Below are 15578 nucleotides of genomic sequence, written 5' to 3'. Positions count from 1 at the left end.
CAAAATAAATAAATACATTTTAAGAAAATAAATATAATGGGGTACCTAGGTGGCTCAGTCATTTAAGCATCCAACTTTGGCTCAGATCATGATCTCATGGCTGATGAGTTCAAGCCCTGCATCAGGTTCTGTGCTGACAGCTCAGAGCCTGGAACCTGCTTCAGATTCTGTGTCTCCTTCCCTCCCTTCCCCTTCCCCACTCACTCACTCTCTCAAAAATAAGTAAACATTTAAAAAATAATAATAAAACTAAAAATACTGATTATACTCAAAGCCATCACTAGGTATGAATCTGGCCTAAACTGTGAGTTGCAGTTTATGCCCCAAATTTGCCCCCCAAACCCCATCAAAACCCCTGAATCATTAGCACCCTACCAAACCCCAGGAAAAATCCAAGCCCAGCCCTAAGTCGTGACTCTTGAGAAGCTAAGTAGCTCTCCGGAGCTTCCTTGAACACCAAATAAGGAGATTATACATGTTTTCATCTTTAATCTTTGTATATATAATTTATAACTTAACATTAATAACTTATAGTAATTTTAGTTATAGTAATAACTTTAAGTAATTTATAACTGAAGTAATTTAATATATTATTTAATTCTTATCACCACCCTACAAGGCAGATACCATGATCGTTTTACAGATAAAGTAATTGAGGCCCAGAGAAGTGAAGAAATGTCCAGCAGCCAGGGGTGCCAAGATTCACATCCCGGTCTGTCTCTCTCCTAAAGGAATCTAATAACCATGGTGTAGCCATTCCATTCTCAGACCTGTCATTGCCATGTTATACTTCTTCCTACAGGTTTCCCTTCCCCCTCTGCTATATATGAGTATCCACTGGAGAATGTGGGAGGAGCTAAAAGTGGAGGCAGGTGATAAGCATGTCTCAGCAATAGACTGGAGCCTGGAGGTAACTGCTGGGCTCGAGGGGATGGAGAGGAGGAATCTGTGAGTGAGCACAGATTTCCAGTTTGATGGCCTCCCATAGGGTATCCCCTCTCTTCACAAACACTGCAAAGCAGTAAATCCCTAGCCGCAACAACACTCAGATAGCCTGTGGTCTTCTTCAGCTGGCCCACCGATGAATTTTCTTGGGTCTTTTAACTGAAGTAAACGTCAACAATTAAAAATGAGATTTCACATTAAAAGCCCGATTTCTAGCTTCTCTCAAGAAATCAGAAGATTCAGCAAGACAAGGCTCATGTTCCCAAATGGCCAGGTCCAGCTGAACCGACAGTAATGGCTGTGTGCCAGTATCTACATTCTCCAGTTTGCCCAGCATCACCACCATGTGCTCGTCTTTCCCCAGGGTCACCACCATGTCCCAGTCTTTCCCAGGCATTCAGACATTTACTTGGCTCCAGGAGCTTTTGAGGTGGCAACCTCTACATATGTACCAAGAAGCAAATATTCATTCAACAAGCATCTTAGGCCCTTGGCTGGCAAGGCATAAGCTGCTACCAGGGATATGAGAAATATGATATGGCTTCTGCTTCCCAGAGAGTATGGTCTAGTGGGAGATGTGAGTGAACATGCCCCCTAGAACATGAGCTCCCCAGGACAGGAACTATATCTATTCTGTTCACAGTTGTCTCTAGCACCTAGAAAGTACCACGCATACAGATGCCCATTACTTATTGTTGAATGGAAGGAAGGATAGAACAAAGGAAAGAGAGAGTGAGAAGAGGGAGGGAGGGAGGCAGGCAGGCTGCTTCAGTCCCTTCTAGAACATTAAGCAAGAGATGACAGGGAGTTTGGCATGCAGGGCAGCCAGTGATTAAAGCCACAGAGAAGTGATACTAAGTGCTCTAGGAATACAGAGGAAGAATTTTTCTATGTGGCATGACCAAGGAAGGCTTTTCAGAAGAAAAGAGGCTTACTGGATGTTTAGAAACACTCCTGATATTTAAATATTTGCCCTCTCTTTAGTAACCTGGATTGACTTGTTGAGATTGCTTCATCTCAAAAGAGAAGGTCCAGGTCTAAAGCCCACAGACTGCTCAAATATGCTCCCTCCATCAGAACAGACTCTGGCCAGGAGGAGCATTGGATGGGACCCCAGGCTGCTGTTCCCATGAGTCACAGGGGTAGCCAGACCACAAGCTACTACAGTGGTAGTCTGTGCAAAGAAACCTATCTGGTCCCAAGGCTCAGGAGGTGGGAGTGGGAGCAGCCTTTATTTCAAAGTGGACCGTGCAGAAGCTCCCAGTTTAGTACAGTGAAGTGCTGTACTAAATTGACTGACCTCAGATTTCTGATTGTTCTGTGGACAATTCTCTTGTTTCACCCTGAGCCATTCAGTGAAGCACACGGGCCTCCAGCCACCTCTGCCTCTCGCCTGGTCTTCTGGAGCTTCTGTCACACAGGGCCTCACTTTCTCTCCCCAAGGTAGGAGAATATGCGTCTGTTCAATATCTGAGCTCTTGATTCAAGTCCAACAACACACTGGGCTTTCCTGAGGACTCCTGGTAAGAAGACACTACTTATCTCCATTAACCTCTGACCCAGCTAAGATGAAACAGCTTCCATCTGCAGGTCTGAGTGCCCTTGTCCCTGAACTGAAGCTAAATAAAGTATGAGGGAGGGGGCCGGAACCTGGAGTGGCCCCAGACTCGCTGCCTTCATCCCCAGGGAACGGCTGCCCCCTCCCTCTCGGGTATATACAGCCCAGAGCCTGTTAATAGATGATGCCTTGGGAATCCCTCCAGGTGGCCTCGGGGTTAAGAACTACATCTGGAGGAAGCAGTGCCTCCTAGGAAGATGGAAGGGCCATAAACCCTCAAAGACCATCCATTTGATTTATGTAATAATCATGGGAATGTTCATCTCCAACAGCAAAGCCATTCATCCAAAACTCCAGCCTCCTCTGTCTCCACACCTGACTTTCATTGGCTGTTCCCGTGAGCTGTGAGCCAGGCTTTTTACGTGCAGCATCCCATTTAATTCCCTTCACAAGCCAGAGAGCCATATATTCTCAGGATGCTCTGTTTACAGATGAGGAAACAGAAGCTCAGAGAGATCAAGTGACTTGCTCGAAATCACAACTACTGGTTGCTGAGTTGTTCACAAGAGTGAGTGGCCCAGCTTAGAGCATACCACGTCTGCCTGACTCCAAAGTCTATGCTTTTCACCCCTGTTCCACACTTCCCCAGCAATCACACCGCGAAGTGCCTATTTGGTTAAAAAGAAAAAAGTCCAGTTCATCCAGAGGCTACGATGATCCTGCTCTTCAGTTCTTTTATCGAAATCTTAATTTATAGGACAGCAGAATAGGAAATGTATTATCTGCCCTCTGAGAACTGTACTTCACTCCAGTTAATACTAGATGCCTGCTCGGAGGCATCACAATCCCAGACTTCAAGCTATACTACAAAGCTGTAATCATCAAGACAGTATGGTACTGGCACAAGAACAGACACTCAGATCACTGGAATGGAATAGAGGACCCAGAAATATAATATATATATAGACCCACAAACGTATGGCCAACTAATCTTTGACAAAGCAAGAAAGAATATCCAATGGAATAAAGACAATCTCTTTAGCAAGTGGTGCTGGGAAAACTGGATAGCAACATGCAGAAAAATGAACCTGGACCACTTTCGTACACCATACACAAAAATAAACTCAAAATGGATGAAAGACCTCAATGTAAGACAGGAAGCCATTAAAATCCTCAAGGAGAAAGCAGGCAAAACCCTCTTTGATCTTGACCGCAGCAACTTCTTACTCAACACATCTCTGGAAGCAAGGGAAACAAAAGCGAAAATGAACTACTGGGACCTCAACAAAATAAAAAGCTTCTGCACAATGAAGGAAACAATCAGCAAAACTAAAAGGCAACCAACAGAATGGGAGAAGATATTTGCACATGACATATCAGATAAAGGGTTAGTATCCAAAATCTGCAAAGAACTTATCAAACTCAACACCGAAAAAACAAATAATCCAGTGAAGAAATGGGCAAAAGACATGATTAGACACTTCTCCAAAGAACACATCCAGATGGCCAACCGACACATGAAAAAATGCTCCACATCACTCATCATCAGGGAATACAAATCAAGACCACAATGAGATACCACCTCACACCTGTCAGAATGGCTAACATTAACAACTGAGGCAACAACAGATGTTGGCGAGGATGCGGAGAAAGAGGATCTCTTTTGCATTGTCAGTGGGGATGCAAGCTGGTGCAGCCACTCTGGAAAACAATATGGAGGTGCCTCAAAAAACTAAAAATAGAACTACCCTACGACCCAGCAATTGCACTAGTAGTAAAATGGCATTTATCCAAGGGATACAGGTGTGCTGTTTTGAAGGGACGCATGCACCCCCATGTTTATAGCAGCACTATCAACAATAGCCAAAGTATGGAAAGAGCCCAAATGTCCATCGATGGATGAGTGGATAAAGAAGATGTGGTGTATATATATACAATGGAGTACTACTCGGCAATCAAAAAGAATGAAATCTTGCCATTTGCAACTATGTGGATAGAACTGGAGGGTATTATGCTAAGTGAAATTAGTCAGAGAAAGACAAAAATTATATGACTTCACTCCTATGAGGACTTTAAGAGACAAAACAGATGAATATAAGGGAAAGGAAACAAAAATAATATAAAAACAGGGAGGGGGACAAAACAGAAGAGACTCATAAATATGGAGAACAAACTGAGGGTTGCTGGAGAGGTTGTGGGAGGGGAGATGGGCTAAATGGGTAAGGGGCATTAAGGAATCTACTCTAGAAATCATTGCTTCATTATATGCTAACTAATCTGGATGTAAATTTTAAAAAATAAAAAATAAAGTTAAAAAAATATATATATTAGATGCCTGCTATCTGCCAGGCCATATTATTCCATGCAATACCCACTGTAAATACTACAGGAGGCATCACTAAGTATTAGACAGACCAAGAGTCTGTTTGTATCATTCTCTGAAATTTGTGGATTTTAATTCCCATAAGTAATAATTCTCTTTGAAGACGATAAGCAGTGATAATCAGAATGAATTAAAATTAATTTAAATAAAGAGAAATCAACAGTATTTTTTTTAATGGTCTCCTGCTCGGTGGAGTTGACCAATCAATGGACTCAAAATGAAAGCAAGGCCACAAATCTGAGACCATAAAAGAAGTCTTTTTAAAAGGGTAATTTAGGTAAATTTGGATGGGTCCATAAAGAGCCCCTTGGGGGTAAACTATGTCTTATTTGTTTTTATATTCCTAATGCCCAAGACGTAACATGTGCTGAGTGAAGAAGCATATGAATGAATGATTTGCAGGCTTTTCCAAGCAGAGGCATTTCCTGGGCTATGCCACGAGCATGCTATGCCAACTGCATAGCATATAAGCAAACTTAAATGAATTCATCACGGGGAAAAAATAACCTCTGAGGACTTTCTTCATACTGCCTAGGTACATGGAGGTGTGTTCTCTCATTTGATACAATAAGACTATGAAAGCTCTATTGTGCACCTTGAACAATGAGCAAACTAAGGTTTATAGAGTTGAAGTGACTTACCAAAAAGCCCAGAGCAAGAAAGCAGCGAAGCCCCAATCCAGACTCGGGTGAAGGCTCTTGAGCGCACTCCCTCTCCCTCACCACACCTTCAAGGAGTTCGTGTTTCTCTGCTGAGGAGGACGCTGCAGTGGACCTCCAATTCTGCAAAGAAAGGCAAATGGCAAATCACTTTGCAAAGAAGAGAACTATAACCACTTAAAATGGAAGTGAGGCCACATTGTGACTAAACTGGAAGTTCTTAATCTTTTTGTTTTGAACATCACCAGCCAGAGGAGAGAGGGCTGGGCACATCCCTGTCGTGCAGTCTGCCCTGTTAGTGCACGATTGGTGGAAAAGCAGACACTAAGAGCCCAGCAGTTAACCTCCTTACTCTCAGATTCTTGCTCTAAAACCAGCAAATAAAGCCCCTCGCTAGCACCTCCACCAGAGACTTTAGAGAAGAAATAAATGAACAAATAGATTCAAAGGGGGCATTATTGCTGTTTGTAACCAATTATAGGTTTGTTTTATCTTTCAGGAGATGAGGAGTATTAGGAGGATACAGATGGGGAAGAAAGTTGAAAGGACATTGTTTTTAAAAATGTGTGTAATTTTCTTTAAATTTAAATGTAAACTCCTTTAAACTCCTTCTTCTAGCTAACCCCAATTGGCTGTAAAACCAGGCAAGTTTGAACTGTTAGTCCTGTACACGAATTAACAAAAATATTTTATTGTGTGTACCTTATTGCCCGATGCCCATTTTGCTGCCTGCACAATTTCTTTGCAAAAATTTCCAAGGTCCGATGCAACTGGTTTAATTTGGCCTGTAATTGAGCTTTGCAGACAGCTAAACTCTTTTGAAGTAGGGTGGATAAAGAGGGAACCAGGGAAGCAGAGTTCCCTAAAAATCTTTCCATGTGCACACATTTTTTTCCAGCCTGGTGTGCTCTCTGAACCATTTCCTGCATTTAGCAGGTGGAGCAAGGGCTCATGTGAAGAAGGAAGCACACACATCATGACTCCTCACTGAGAGTCAGCTCTTTTACCCTCTGTTCCTGCTTCCCCCGTTGTGAACATATTTGCTGGATCAAAAATTGAGACACATGGTCTGGCCAGGAAAAATGAAATTAAGAAAATTAAGAATGCTCCAGAAAATCTAGGACATACGTTCTCCAGAGCTGTAGCAACCTGGCACTATGTACACAGTAGGTGCCTAATAAATGCCTGCATTGAAAATCACAGCGGCATTCCAAACGGCACTTTGAATTTTCTTCAAAAATCTTATCTGCAGCTAGAATTTTTTCTAAACCCTAAATTCCTTCAGAACCCAGGAGTATGCTGATTTGCTATAGGCCTCTGCTGGGTCCATTCAACTTAAGTACCACTGTTTTCATTTTGAGATTTAAACTAAATCTAAAACTGAAACCTGGGGTAACCGGGTGCCTCAGTCCATTAAGCATCCGACTGTTGATTTCAGCTCAGGTCATGATCTCAGGGTCTTGATTGAGATGGAGCTCTGTGCTGGGCATGGAGCCTGCCTGAGATTCATTGTGTGTGTGTGTGTGTGTGTGTGTGTGTGTGTGTGTGTGTGTGTGTGTGTCTGTGTGTGTGTGTCTGTGTGTGTGTGTGTCTGTGTCTCAAAAAAAAAAAAAAAACACCCAAAACGAAACAAAATAAAACCTGAGGGCTCTCACTTAAATCCTGGGAACTTTAAAATATGGCGAAAGATGCAATATATTCTTTTCCACTTGAAAAATAAATAACTGGTTTGATAAGTAAAGTGCTACTCCAAACATACAACAGTAAAATGCCCCCAATGAAGTATTAACTGTTGGTGTGTTTAGATAAGAAATACATCGAGTCAAAATCAAGCTGCAATTACAGGACTTCAAAGCAAAATAATTTGGCTCGGCAATGTTCGCTCTAATCTCACATCAAAAGCAGCTGTATCATACTCAGCTTATGAAAAGAAAACAATTCTTTTGAACCGATGTGAAGCATGGGAAAACAAGGATAATATTTCCTGAAAACTTCAGGGAAATAGAGTCACACGTGGAACACACAGAGAATTTCAGAAGTTTCTAAAAATATAAGATGCCTAGAAACACTACATTTCATGAAACAAGAACAAGCATAAAAACCCCAAAGGGAACATCCAATTTTCATTTTTAAGACTTCTAGAAGAGCATTCATATGAAAGAAATCACCATAGCTAAGATCCGTCCTGGACACCTGGGGATGGAGAGACGAGACACAGAGGTGAAGAAGGGTGAAATCCTAAAATTCATCCAACGAATCCCATTCTCTGGACTACAAAGTGGACCAGTACTTCTCACGCTTTAATGGGAAGGAAACCTGTTAAATGCAGAGTATGGTTCAGTAGGTCAGGGGCAGGGCCTGGGAGTCAGCATTTCTCACAAGCTTCCAGATAATGCCACTACTGCTGGTTCACGGACCACACTTTGAGCAGCAAGGATGTAAAACTTCTGACCTCTGAATCCCATACATCAATCACTCCTTGCAAAAAGCCAGCAGCCTAACTAGATAAAATGTGGCACAGTGTGCAACCCTGAGGAGGTAAGGGGTATTTTCATGTGTTAAATGACCTCCCTTAGAGCCAACACAACAATATAAAGCAAAACAAAAGCAGAATTTCAATGGCAAAGACCAGCTCATTAAAAGCATATCATTAGAGAGATTTAGATAAAAGGCAACTGAAGCCAGCTGAAGAGGGTGCTGGAGCTTTTACCTGAAGCTTTTGATTTCTCTGTAAAGTTTGGTGAAGAGTCGCAGAGGGAGGGCAGTCGAACAAGTTGGTAGCCAAAGTCATTATCCGTCCCAACTTTGACAGATTGAAAAACATCCATGTGAATTTGCACCAGAAACAGCTGACTTGGAGAAGATTTCATCAGACTTAATGAAGATTTGTAAGTTCGTTACTTATATTATTAGGCTTATATTACATTGATTTGGGATATCCAAGAATCTAGTTCCAACACAAAAGGATCATAAGCTATGAAAATGTATGGGGCCTCACTAGGAAAGTCATCCACTGAAAACAGCCTATTAATCTAAAACTGGTGACAATCACTCAACTAGATACTACTTGTTGGAGACAGACATTTATGGGAGGAGGGGGGAACCTGTTAGTACTTCATTCCTCGCTTAACACAGAAATAATAACATGGGGGAAAAAGTCATTTGAAAAGAAGATATTAGGCCTACATGAGTTCAAGGAGAAATATAATTTTTCAACCTCCAGTGCAGAGGTTATTCTTAGTTTAAGAACAGTAAACAAAACAGCCACTAAAAAAATCTATATTTTGTTGCTGATGCAATAAAATAAAAAACAGCAATTAAAAAAAGCAATATTTTCTCAACAGTCCCCAGCCAAAGCCCACATTAGTCAACGCTATGAGTTGAAAAAAGAGCATGTCTTTGCCAGCGGGTGGTAATGTTCAATTTTTCAAGAGAACAACTGTATGCTAGTGAAGGAAAATGTCAGCATATAATTTTATTACAGAAGGTTCTCCCACACATTTGCCTTGGTCCTTATAACTCTAGCATCAAATTTCAGAAGGGTCATTGGTCAAAACACTGCCTTCTTTGGGGGCACCTGGGTGGTTCAGTCAGTTAAGCCTCCAACTCTTGGTTTTGGCTCAGGCCATGATCTCATAGCACCTGAGTTCAAGTCCCACATCAGGCTCTGTGCTGATGGCGTGGAGCCTGCTTGGGATTCTCTCTCTCCCTCTCTCTCTCTCTCTCTCTCTCTCTGCCCCTCCCCCGCTCTCTCTCTGTCTCTCTCAAAAACAAATAAATAAACATTTTTTCTTGCCTCATGAAGAACTCATTTCCAGCGAGAAGTGAGATCTGGAAAGTGAGTATGGTATAAAGAACTGGGCAGAGACTGGGAGATGCTGGAGACCCACTAGAGAGTACCTCAGTGAGGGCAGGAGTTCTGTCTGGTTGGATCACCAAAGCGGCCACATCACCGAGAACGGTGCATGAATGTGTAAACCCAGCTTCGTAAATCTGACCACCGGGCTTTACTTCTCTCATTGGCCAAGTAGGGAGTTAGAACCCAACATGGTCCCTCTCCATTAAGATTCAGTAACGTCCTTCCACCGTTAACATTCCAGGATTTTATGACTATTGCTGTGTATGGCAGAAACCTCACGGGATACATATTCCCAATGTTAGAATATCCTAAAGATTGGCTTCCTGCTGAAACAGGCAAGATAAACTGGACTAGTCTCCATTTTAACCACTCTTCAACAGACAAGAGGTATTCAAGTCCATTTTTAGGCTGGACAAGCAGGAGCCTCCTGCTCTCTAGGCATTCTATGCTAACTTGTGTTTGAGCGCATGAAATGCTTGGCTGAGTCTCTGAAGAAGCCTGGACTTCGCAAAACCTTGGACATCTTTTTTTCCAGGCCAATGAGGCTAGAATCCAAGGAATTTCCCAAAGGGAGCTCCTCTGCTGAAGCTATACCAAGGACTATACCCCCAAATAGTCATACAGTTGCCCATGTATACATTGCTCCTGCATCAAATCCCAGAAAGCCTTCCCCAACCTCTCTGACTAGTCACATCTCCATATCAGGAGCGCTTATACCCCGTATCCCTCCCTTGCATGGCACTTAGCCCAAGGGAAATTGCACAGTTGTGTACTTATTTGAGTATACTAGACTCCAGCTTCAAGGGCTCATCATCCATGACTACTGTTGCTTACCATTGTCTGCCCAGCATTTAGCATTTGGCACATGTTAGACACCTAACAAACACTGAATGAGTAAGTGAATGATTTAAGTGATCTGCTTAACTAGGGGAAAAAGGGGAAATGCCTAGAACACCTAAATATTCCTTCTAATTCTAATACCAGGAACAAAGCCCTGTGGGCTTTCTATAGAAAGGCAATTTCAAAATCAACCGGGCATCCCCGTGCCACCAAACTGAAATATAATCCCATGTGCTGTGGTTGGCATCCAGATGCGTAGCCCACACCATGGCAGGGTAATAGTGAAAACATGTGCTTCAGATCCTTTCAGAGCTGGGTTCAAGCCTTGGCTTTTCCACATGACGGCTCTGTGACCTTGCAGAAATTGCTGAATCTCTCTAAGCCTCAGCCTTTCTTATCTATAAAATAAGACTCATTCATAGGACTGTTGGAAAGATGAAATGAGAATACATCCAAAGTGTTTAGCAAAGTGTGGGAAATATGGAGAGTGTTAGGAAAATGTTAACTCTTCCATGGGGAGCCTGGGTGGCTCAGTCGGTTAAGCAGCCGACTTCAGCTCAGGTCATGATCTCGTGGTTCGTGAGTTTGAGCCCCGCGTCAGGCTCTGTGCTGACAGCTTGGAGCCTGCTTCGGATTCTGTCTCCCTCTCTCTCTGACCCTCCCCTGCTCATGCTTTGTCTCTCTCTGTCTCAAAAATAAATAAAACATTAAATCAAATTGTTTTTTTTTAAAAAAAAAAAAGAAAATGTTAACTCTTCCCAAATATCATTCATCGTGTCCTGAAATCAAGTCTAGCATCCATACAGCCAACAGAAAATACTCAAAAATAATGATTCTCAAACATTTTCAATCCTATGACCATTTTCTATCATACCTGGATCTTTTGTTTGTAAATTACTGCAATTCAGTGAGGAACATCTTGGATGAGCTCTCATAAATAAATCATTGGCTTATCCCAGAAAGAGAAACTGAGAAATTGTTAAGAGCCGGCATAAGACCCTAGCCAGGGGCCACATAAACATCCCCGTGCTTAAACACCAGGCTGGAAGAACAGAGTGAGATGTTGTGATTGGAAGGTCAAGAGGGCACTTACTTTACTTTGACTTTCTCAGCAGCCCCCGGGGCCCCCACAAATACTGCCCTCTTGATAACAAACTTCCCAACATTCATTTGCCCCCTGTCCCGGGCCAATGTGACAGTTCAAACCAGATCCAGTCTCTATCAACTACAACAGAGCATTTGAGGATGGCAAGATTAGTAAACTTCAAAAGGTTAGAAGGACTTGATAAGCCAAGGGCAGGGGTGGGGATATTTATTTAAAAGCTTACAGTGCCTGAAATATTCCATTTGAGGCCCCTCATCACCCCCTACCACCCCCACCTTCTTTCCCCTTGACCTTTCTGCGACCCTCTCTCAGCTCTGGAGGCTTCTTGCCTTGGGTCAGCTGCATTTCCAGACATAATGCCTTTTTTTTTTTTTTTTTTTTTTTTTTTGCCTAGTTAAGGTTCCAGAGACATCCCTCTCCTCAGGGTCCCTTGAGGGTTTAAAAAAGGAGATCAACATTTACATTGGTAAAATACACTCAGCTGTGGGGAGGGTTTAATCTTTTTTACAACCTTCCCCTGCAGCTGTGCTGTCCGCTTACCCCCCCACTGGCCCTCTGCCTTCCTGGAAATAGCTCTCCCCACACAGCACTGATCCCAGCCTCACTAAATATAGTTAAACCGAGATCTCTCAGAAGTCTCCTAACCAGATGGGATAACTTCAGTGGGGTCAATGCATCCAGGAAAAGAGCACAAGGAGGGACAGAAGGGGACCTCCTCGTGAAAATAAAGCCCTACTAAATGATCCTGTCTGCTCAGGGAGGGGCATACAGAGAGAAGCACCAGGGTTAGGGAGAGGTGCAAGATTCTTTGGTGGGAGCCATCAGGAGGGGAAATAGTCTTTCCTGACATTCCTCCCTGAAGCAACCAAACTAAATTCCTACAGCCTTTCCCTCCCTCTTTTGTATTAATTTTTTTCAAAAATATGTAGGAAATAGAGAATGAATCAGCCCAAAAAGTTCCTGGGCAACAATTCAGATCCAACTGGGCCTCTTTCACAAGTCGAAAGAAGAAAACAAGAACAAAGGAGAGAAACGGTTTGTTTAAGGGGAAAAAAAAAATGTTCCTTAAAAATACAACCTTAAAGTCACTCAGAGGTCTACTTTAAGTATGCTTTAGGAAATAAGGAAACCTGGCATCACAAAAATAATTTTTTTTCCCCACAAAGCTTAGAGGTGGCCCTTACCACATCCAGAATAGAATTCCACATTATCACCATTCAAAACCCTACATGCTCACCTTTGGATTCTGGGTCATGACCTGAATCTCCCTGTTACAATGGCAAGCTGTGGTTTACCATTCAACTTTTAAGGAGTCACAGAATGAAATAACGATTTAGAAAAGATTAAAGTACAGCATGAAGACAGCGAGCTAGGAGAGCAACACAAAGATGGACAAAAAAGTAGCGGCATATTCACACAGTGTAAATTACAGCAGTTAAAATATTATGGACTACATGTTTCAACACGGATAAATCCCCAGAACAGAATGTTGAACAAAAGAAGCAAAGTATGGGAATCATACAGTCTGATGCTATTTATGTCAAGTTTAAAAACATGCAAAATTTGACTGTACACTATTTACAGATAAGTACATATATTTATAGATACATATGTAAAGTATAAAATGTGTGGAAACAAATGATGAATGCCAAAGGCGGAGTAGTGTTTTCCTCTGGGGAAGAAGGAGGGGGAAGGAATCCTCAGGGCACTTCACTGTACCTGTTTCATTTCTCTTAAAGGTGATGTGAAACAGATATGGCAAAAAAAATAAAAAATAAAATAACAAGGATTTGAGGAGCTTCGGTGAGTAAGTGTTCGTTAGTGTGTGTTTAGTGTTTTACTGCATGCTTGAGACATTTCATCATAAATATGTTAAGAATCTCAGGCAAGAGTCTTCATATGAAAGTCAGTGCAGAACTTCAGACACCCACTGAGTTCAATTATAGGACTTCCTGTACTTCCCCAAATATCTTCAAGGACCTCAGATAGGGCCTCTGTGGTGGGAGGCCTGAAATCTTCATCCTAGCACAACCCTAACCAGCCTTGGGTGCGGGAATGCCTTTTTAAGTCACTTGTGAAATCATTTCATCTGAAGGAGTCACGAAAAAGTAAGCATTCGGTATCTAAAAGCTTCCATTAGGAATTCTTAGGAGGAAATGGAATTTAACAAGCCTCCTTCAGACTAAAACATGGATACTTGCAAACCTGGTCTTTTGTCAATTCCACTACTGGGAGAGGCTGGCTCTCTCCCCAGCTTGGATGCCTAGTGAGTGACATAATCTTGGGTAAAACCATTCACGTCCCTGGGCCTCAGCTACTTCATCTGGGCCTAGAAGACCTTTCATGTCTAAATTTGAGAATCTGTGGTTCAAACTGGAGAATTAAGAAAACAAGGCAGATGTGGGCAGGTAACAAACGCTACCTCCCAACTATAATTTATTCTAAGGGTGCTGGCATCTCTTCATACGTGGCCCTAACCCCCAAACACACACCTATCTCCCCCACAAGGCTTCCATAGCTCAATCGTCACCAACGGACACTCCTTCAGATTAAATGCCACGTTAAAATGCAAACGATACCTGGGACCACAATCACACCTTAGCCTCAGCAACATGGATTATCTCTTCATTCACACACAACCACTTTTAACATAGGTGAGAAAACTTCAGTGATTTGCCCAAGAAAACACGGTTCTTGAGGGGGAAACCCAGGTTTCAAGGCCAAATCGTCAAGATTTCAAGCTTAGGTCCTTTTCAGGACAAAGCACTTGCCTCAGATTAGCGTTAAGAGGTGACAGAATCCCAGAAGAAAGCAAGAGTTAGGGGGCAGGGAAGGACGGACAAGGAGATGCAAAGATGCATCTGTAGGAGAGTGAAAGGCACTGAAAATCCCTTTGTCCCCCTTTGTCATTTTGTGTAAGGCCAGTTCCCTTCACAACCTTAGGGGTTTCAACATGGCACAAATCATCATGGGTCTGGAAACAAGCTACTGAGGTGTGCAAGACTGTTATTTCTATTCCGAGTCTTCTGACTACAGGCAAGCAACTGTGCAACCCACGAGAGAGGATTTGTGTCAATCACTATGTGCAGCCCTTGGCGTTGTAAGTGATCAGTGAACGATAGCAATGATTAAAGTGTGGCCGACAACGACGGTGAGGACCAAATCAACAAATGACCCAAGGTCACTCCAAAACATTGTATAGAAAACGCTACCCAACTTCATCAATAAAAAAAAAAAAGAAGAAGAAGAAGAAAAGAAAATGTCATGCAATCTGACAGGTGCACCACGGGCCTTTCATTATTCATGATATTTTCAACAGTTAAAACCGTTTTAACACGATTCAGTCTCTTTCCCTGTCCAAAGTGCTAGGTTCAAACAGGTTTGCTCGGCAAACATAATCCTCCCTGTCTCTTTTCTAAAGGATTTTTAATCCCTAAGAGAAACAACAGCAAATAAGCAGAGGGGCCTTCTCCAAGTTTCATCCCATTGGTCAATCAACCTTATTTGTAAGAAGAAAATAAAAGAAAGGGATAGACTAACAGGTACTTCTACATATTAAGCAAATTAAATGGACACTTTAAATAGGAAAATAAAGTGTTTGTATTCCTTTCATTAGGGAAACTCACAATATTATATTGCAAATGCCTATTATAAAGCAAAGATTTTCTTTCACCTCCCTGGGATGTCCCTTATAATAGGAGTTGTACGTTAGGTTCTTTACAACATCTCACAATACTAAGGTGTTTTCTCATTTATTTTATTTTGAATTTCAATGTGCTTTGAGAGTAAGGCACAAAAGCCCTAAAACAACCCCAATCCATGATTGTTTGGGGGTACTTACAGATGTCAGTGTGGAATTGGTTAAAAAAAAAGGAAACAAAAGAAATGTAACCCAAATTTAGTCATTTGTTCTTGTAGGTAAAGACTTACATTTGCAACTACTGAATGTAGTTAACAATAAGCCAACAAGCCTTTAAAAGTAACTTTTAAAAGTAGGACCTTAGGTGGTTACATTTTAGAGATCACAAGTACGTACCTACATGACCATAAAAATTCAACTACCTAATGTTAGCCAAATAAATACTTGTTGCTTGGCACAGTGGTTCTTATGACCACATTAAACAGGTACTCAAAAGTGCTATTTTTCAAATAACTTAGAAGAATTATGAGCTCTGAAAGCTGTATCAGGTCACCGAAGCAGAAATCACTCACACACACACACACACACA

General features: G+C 42.0%; 1 long non-coding RNA gene across 1 annotated transcript in view; it reads right to left on the bottom strand.

The window, feature by feature from the left end:
- The window catches only part of LOC123386102, a 163771-nt gene that overhangs the window by 54315 nt on the left and 93878 nt on the right, over positions 1-15578 (bottom strand). Inside the window, exon 3 of the long non-coding RNA XR_006599653.1 lies at positions 5528-5668. This is a non-coding gene — a long non-coding RNA (uncharacterized LOC123386102). The remainder of the gene's footprint in view (positions 1-5527; positions 5669-15578) is intronic.

The sequence above is a fragment of the Felis catus genome, chromosome B3, assembly GCF_018350175.1.
Source record: "Felis catus isolate Fca126 chromosome B3, F.catus_Fca126_mat1.0, whole genome shotgun sequence".
NCBI classification, from domain to species: domain Eukaryota; kingdom Metazoa; phylum Chordata; class Mammalia; order Carnivora; family Felidae; genus Felis; species Felis catus.
Note: the sequence above shows the minus strand (reverse complement) of the source record. Positions and strands in the feature narration are given on the sequence as shown.